This window comes from Crocodylus porosus, unplaced genomic scaffold (assembly GCF_001723895.1).
Source record: "Crocodylus porosus isolate Cpor-Errol unplaced genomic scaffold, CroPor_comp1, whole genome shotgun sequence".
Taxonomy (NCBI): domain Eukaryota; kingdom Metazoa; phylum Chordata; order Crocodylia; family Crocodylidae; genus Crocodylus; species Crocodylus porosus.
In genome coordinates, this window is record NW_017728948.1 from 46,891,687 (window position 1) to 46,897,717 (window position 6,031).

A 6,031-nucleotide genomic window follows, 5' to 3' on the forward strand; every position below is an offset into this window, starting at 1 on the left:
AGACTAACTGGCCTATAGTTTCCTGGGTCCTCCTTCCCCTTTTTGAAGATGGGAACCACGTTGGCCCTCTTCCAGTCCTCTGTTATGAGTGTACCCAGATGGGTTAGCTGTTTTTGGTTGAGTGTTTGTGTTGACTGTTTTGACCATGAGGCTTGGGAGTGGCTGAATGGGAGGAAGGAAGCCACTCTGGATGCGAGTAGAGCACTCAGCATTTAGAGCTGTGTGCTCAGGGGCCCTATGGTGCAACACAGGGCAAGGGGCCTGGTGAACAGTGCAATCAGTGGGAGCTTTATAGACTGAGTAGGTCCCAGAGACAGGGAAAGAGACTAACAAGTGGGTTGGCTGAGGCCAGTTGAAGGGAGAAAAGCCCTGTTCAAGGGACAGAGTTAAAAGCCTATGCCAAAGTGAGGCTGCCCCACAATGAGCAGGGTGGAATGAGGCTTTCAAGGTCTCATTCCAGTTTCTAAGCACGGATTCCCTAATTTATATTAAGGTTCCAGCAAGGTGTGGTAGGTGGGATTAGGGTGGTACTTTGATGAGACAAGGTGAGAGATGGAATTAGTGGCAGCTACAGGGTGCCACAGCTGCCTTTAGAAGTGTGACCTCTCACAACTCATAAGTCCAGGAGGGGATTCTCGGTGGTGAATCCCAATTATAGACATGTCATTTCCTATAGTCCAACCCCACCACTGACAGACGAGCATCCTTCATCTGCTTTTCCTTTTGGTCAACATAGGTGACCCTCTGCTTAGCATGGTGGCTGTTGTGTCTTTCATTGTGAGACTTCTAACTCTCCCCATGCAATGTATAAGAAACCTGCAAGCTTGACTCAGGGCTCCGGGTTCCCCTCTGAGGATTAGGAACATTAGGCTGGGGTACTGAGCATCACAATACCAAGTCTCTTTGTTGAGCCCTATACATCCTGAAGTTCTGATCTTCAGTGCATCTGTTTAGCACTGTGGCTAATTCAGTGAATCCAAAGGAGCTTAGACACTGGTAGCTATGCAGCCATCAGATATTTGCTGAAACACTGGACAGATTACTGCAAGAAGACACCAATTATTTGTCCACTGGAAGATAATATTTAAGGAAATTGAAAAGATGGTCAAACAAGGCCTACATGCATATGCGTGTTAGAAGTCAGCAATCCAGCCATTGTCATTCTGTTGTATCTCCCACATACTTCCATTCACATGCTGGAAGCTTGTGGTAGACCATGCACATCTCAGTATGGAATCATAAGGGTTGGAGTCATCCAATTCAACCCAACATGCCTATATGACCCTGACCTAGTCACTTTATTGCTTATCCTCAGTTCCAGGAAATAAATTAATTCCTTCATACCAAGCAGGTAGAAATGCAAAAGCTAATACATACATTTCTATTATTCTCCACATATACTGCACCTGCTTCAGCAAAATTTGTAGAACATCAAACAATTGGGATTGACACCTGTGCAGTTACAAATACAGGGTGTTGATGGGTAAGCATACAATGTAACTGTTATGTCTGCATAGTCCTGTACCAATACTAGTGCAGCAGAACTGTTACAACTTTAACCATGTTTCATACAGGGTTAAATTTACAATAATTTTGCTCATTTGAGCTATAGAAGCAAGTCAACGTAAAAGTTATGGTGCAATAGCTCCCTTCTCTCTTTTAAAACAGTTAAATTACCTCTGTTCATAGCAGGAGATTTCACTGTAAAATACTTACGTTAACATATAGAAAGGCATTTGTTCATGCTCTCACAAATATCAAGAGATTTCCTGATAAAAAAGGGTCAAGACCTCTTTATAGAATCTTAAGATGCTAGAATGCTAGATGGGAATAAACTGCTGCAGAGACAACATGTAGTAATGTGTGGTTGACTGGATATGCAGTTGATTGGACTATGCTTTTTCAGCATTTTGTTGTATATTACAGATGGATTGTGTAGCTGGGAATATGTGAGTATCTGGGACACAGGCCTGAATTAGTCTACCTCTGGCTCAAACCTAATCAACTTCGTCATGAAAGCAAAATGTAAGTATACATGGCCTATCATGTTTCTTGAAGGACTGCTAAATCTTTGTATTAAAGATAGAAGATTTTGTTAATGGAAATCAAGGATAGAAATGGCCTATTAGAAAATTTACACCATCCCTCCCCTTTGCCAAGACTATTGCTGTCTACAGTCATGGTCAGGTGTATAATTCAATTATATGCCCATGTATATTGAGGTACCTTAAGAGAGTCAACAGGATCATAATCTTGTCTACACATATATTTTTTAAAAAGCTTGGAATTATGTAAAAATTCTTGTTGTAATCTACAGACTGCACCAAGGAATGACAAGCAGCTTCTGTAGAAATCTACTAGACTCTTGAGTTCACTCCAGCTTGGATGGTGTTCTGAAGCCACTGAAGGAGAACAGAACAAGAGTGAGGAAAACACATGGAAAGAAGATACCTTTCAGAAGGTAGGGGCGAGAGGGGTAGCAGTGAGAGAACCTGACATGAATGGCTGGGAAATGAATGAATAGAAGCAAACATGTGACCGGTGGTGGCCTTAGGGTTGTTGGAGCCCTGGGCAAGAGAGTCATTTGAGGCCCCTTAGAGGCTCAATTTTGCTGAACTATGTACTGTGGATCTTTTTAATATTCGTTGGGGGACTTAGATAAATAGTCAAGTGTTAAAATGCAAATAGAGCCTCTTCCTTGCAAAAATTTCAGCCCCAAAAATTTTGTTGCAAAATTTTGGGGTCCCCTAAAGTGTGGGGACCCAGGCGGTTGCCCAGTTTGCCCTCCCTTAAGGCTGCTACTGATATGACTAAGTCACTCTATAGATACTGTGAATAAGGAGGAGGTTCTTATACTGGATCAGCTTTGAAAATACTTTTAAAACTTATTTTGTCAAAACAAAATGTCAGAATTTTTTGCCTAAAATTAAGCCAAATACTCACAAGAAGTTGAATTTGGTATAAGGCTTGTTTAAAGAAGGAATTGTTTTTTCTTGGGCTATAGGTGTTGCTCAGAATCTTCCCAGCCCAAAGGAGCCCCTATCCCTCTGGCTGCTCTTGTAACACAAGACAGTGGTGATGATGATATTCTCACAGATCTGGACTCTGCCACACAACTACCTGGACATCTTGGCAGTAGATAATAAGGCTACAACAGCACTACTCCTTGATTGTTGCTGTACTTCTAAATGACAATGTGCAGCTCTACCTCTGACAGGGTAAGAAGATATCACAACCTGCTCACAGAAATGAAGGTGATCTGATGTCTTGAGAAGGTAAGTGCTGCTGCTCTGGAATGGAGTGTATACCAAGATAGCTACGAAAGCTTTATGAAGGCTGAAAGTAGCACCATTCTGCTTGGTCACTTAACACTGAAGTGGAGGGCAAGGATTACCTGAAAAGTTCTCTCTCAGAGCAAAGACACGGCTTGGCCATTTGTGGCTTGCTATGTTTTGTGTATACACTGGAGGGAGTAGAATCTTAGATACCGATCTTGGAGTGCATATGCAGGTAAAACTTCAGTTGTCATCAGCAGGAGTTCTACTATAAATTAGATGTATCCCATGAAATAAAAAATACATACGTAAACAGAGCGTATAGTTAACATTCTTGTATAGTCCTCCTGTGGAAATGGCCAAGCTGTGCTCAGTGCAGGACTGGAAAGGCTGGTGGGCCAGAACGATGGCTTTTATGCTGTTTTTATACCAACTTAATTCCAGTGATGGCTAAAAGAAATTTTGGCCCCGGCATAAACAAGATAAGTCCAAGGATTTTCTATGGTGAGGACACCCAAGATGATTATAATGGAATAATTCATCCATGGATTTGACTCTAATATTGGGAGAGGACACCCAGTATCCTCTTCCAAGAGAGCTGCTGTGTTTACATAGGCAGACACTATTATGATGTCTGGCCAGTAGATGGCATTGAAGCTGTTTTGCATTGGGCACGTAATAGGTACATGGGGAAAAAATGAGTAGCGGTGTAGACACATGACTAGTACATATATCAGTGCAACTTCCTTCTGAAGGGTAATATTACCCTTTTACACTGGTGAAGGATGTGCATGGTGTGTTCCTTTCACTTTCAGTCCAGAATAAATATGTTGCGTGTCTACACCATGTCTCTTCAGCTCCCTCTGGCTCAGGTAGTCAGGAAGAGCTAGAACTCAAAGGCATCCTGAGTACATTCTATAAGCTTACTTCTATTTGGAGCCATGGTATAAAGTCATTACACCTAGTTCTTCCAATTCTTTATAATCAGTATTCTGATTTTACAGCTGCTTTGCAATAATAGAATAGCAAAAGTAACTAGTACATAGCTTAGAGCAATGGTTCCTAAACTGTGGTACATGTACCACCAGTGGTACACAGACAACCTGTCAGTGGTACACGTTAACAGATTTTTTATAATTACTTTATCTGACAAAAATTTGCTGATGGTACTTAAGGTTGAACTGAAACATTTGCTGGTGCTACTTAAAGTTGTATTACTTTAAATTGGTGGTGTGCAATCTGTCAGAGTTTGGAAACTACTGGCTTAAAGCTTGTTCCCTAAGAATCTCATAGCACTTCACAAGGGTTTGTTTCATCATTTTGCTTTCTGTTTAGCAATGCTGAAGCATACACCTCTTGGTTGCTATATACGTGCTCCTTCACATTTGAATTAGAATGCTCCAGCATTGCTGCAGCATCATGTGGATTAAGCTTTTGCGCATTTTAAAATGGCTGTGGGGTGCTTTATCTAAACCTTGTCAAACAAGTTTTTAAGCCATAAAAATGGAAGCGCTACCTCTATTGTAAAACTAGATTTAGATAAACCTTGGCCATTTTTAAATGTGCAAGTGCTTAATACATGTGATGCTGTGTCATTTTAATTAGAGCAGTTGCTAAGTTGTGCTGGGGTAGCCTAGGACCATGATCCCAGGATCCCCTTTCACTGGGATGTAGTCATGGTATGATTTAGATCTGATTCCTAATCCTAAAATCATACCTCCTCCATGTAGGTATGGCATTGGCAGGAGGTGCAATTATTGAAATCTGGGATCAGATTCTATTGCACCACTAAATGAATGTGTGCCAGGGGCCTTGGTTTTTTAAATGGGGTGTCACTCAATTCATAAAAATATGGAGGAATGTCTTGAGTCTAATGAGGTTGAGAACCACTGCTCTACACATTTGAAAAAAATCAGATTGCAGATGGCTTAATATGCTAAGTTTCATGAAAACAACCTTTGAAAAATTATGGTTTGAATATAAAGAACACATAGAACAGATCAAATCCAAAATGCAATACTGTATTTCTATTCACTGGATATCAATGTGCCCCTTTTATCAGTTTTTTCAGAATCCCAGGAAGTCGTGATTACATGGCATGAGTTTTCCATTTTCAAAAGAACAGATTAAAAGCATGAAAGTCCTCTTAACAGTTTTTGGGAAGAAAAAAACTATTTCTGGTTACTAGTAAACTCTGCTGTTCTTTGAGAAATACTGTAACATTCCTTCAAGATAATATGCAATTATAGCACTGTAAATGCCAGAAAAATTATAATGTCAATAACACTGAAAAAGTCCTGCAAAATATTAAATGCCTTTCCTAACCACTATTTTTGTCACAAATAATGTTCACTATTCATTTCTATTGATATTCATGTTTTGTTTCTGTGTTAAACTTGCATGATTGCTTTGTACTATAAAATGAGAAGAATCTTAATACAGCCATTTACAATTAAATGTTTTGAGGTAACTAAACAAGAAATGACAGATTAAATTAGCTCTGTACTATTATACAGGCATCACCAATCTTCCTTTTATTGCTATTATTAGAGTGCAAAGGGCCCAGGTGAAAACTGTTGGGATATCACTGTGTTCTGTGACATACTTGAACAGTGAGTACTAGTTTTCCTTTTCCCAGAAAATTGGTGGTATGAAGTTCCAGCTGAAGTGAATGGGAGTACTCTCATAAAGTTGAGCATGCATATACCTGTTTGCAGGAAACAGTCTCTTTTAGCATAGTGACTGAGCAGTGGTGT

General features: G+C 40.2%; 1 long non-coding RNA gene across 1 annotated transcript; it reads left to right on the forward strand.

The window, feature by feature from the left end:
* The first annotated feature begins 3,195 nt into the window (after positions 1-3,195).
* On the forward strand, positions 3,196-5,603 carry LOC109321944. The gene is made up of 2 exons (XR_002104241.1): positions 3,196-3,275; positions 5,338-5,603. It is a non-coding gene; the product is annotated as an uncharacterized LOC109321944 (long non-coding RNA).
* The last annotated feature ends 428 nt before the right edge of the window (positions 5,604-6,031 follow it).